The following is a 324-nucleotide window of genomic DNA, read 5'->3' as shown; positions in this document are numbered from 1 at the left end:
TCTAGCTTCCAAGCGAGGCTTCGGAAGCGCTTCTGCGCATGCTTCCGCCAGTACCTGGCCCAGGCGGCGGCACTGCGCATGTCCATTGCCCATAGTTCGGCTTCACGGAGTCCTGTGCGCATGCCTCGGTGCCGAACTTGAGGAGCCAGTCTGGGGCCTAGGCGCAGACGCACTGAGCCCCAGCGGCCGGTGATGGCGGCAGCGGCGGCGGTGGCTGCGGCGGGTCCGGGCCCATGAGGCGACGACGGAGGCGGGACGGTTTCTACCCAGCGCCGGACTTCCGAGACAGGGAAGCTGAGGACATGGCAGGGGTGTTTGACATAG

Source organism: Bison bison, unplaced genomic scaffold (assembly GCF_000754665.1).
Source record: "Bison bison bison isolate TAMUID 2011002044 unplaced genomic scaffold, Bison_UMD1.0 scf7180017864472, whole genome shotgun sequence".
NCBI lineage: Eukaryota > Metazoa > Chordata > Mammalia > Artiodactyla > Bovidae > Bison > Bison bison.
The sequence above is the reverse complement of the archived record's forward strand: the minus strand, read 5'-3'. Positions refer to the sequence as shown.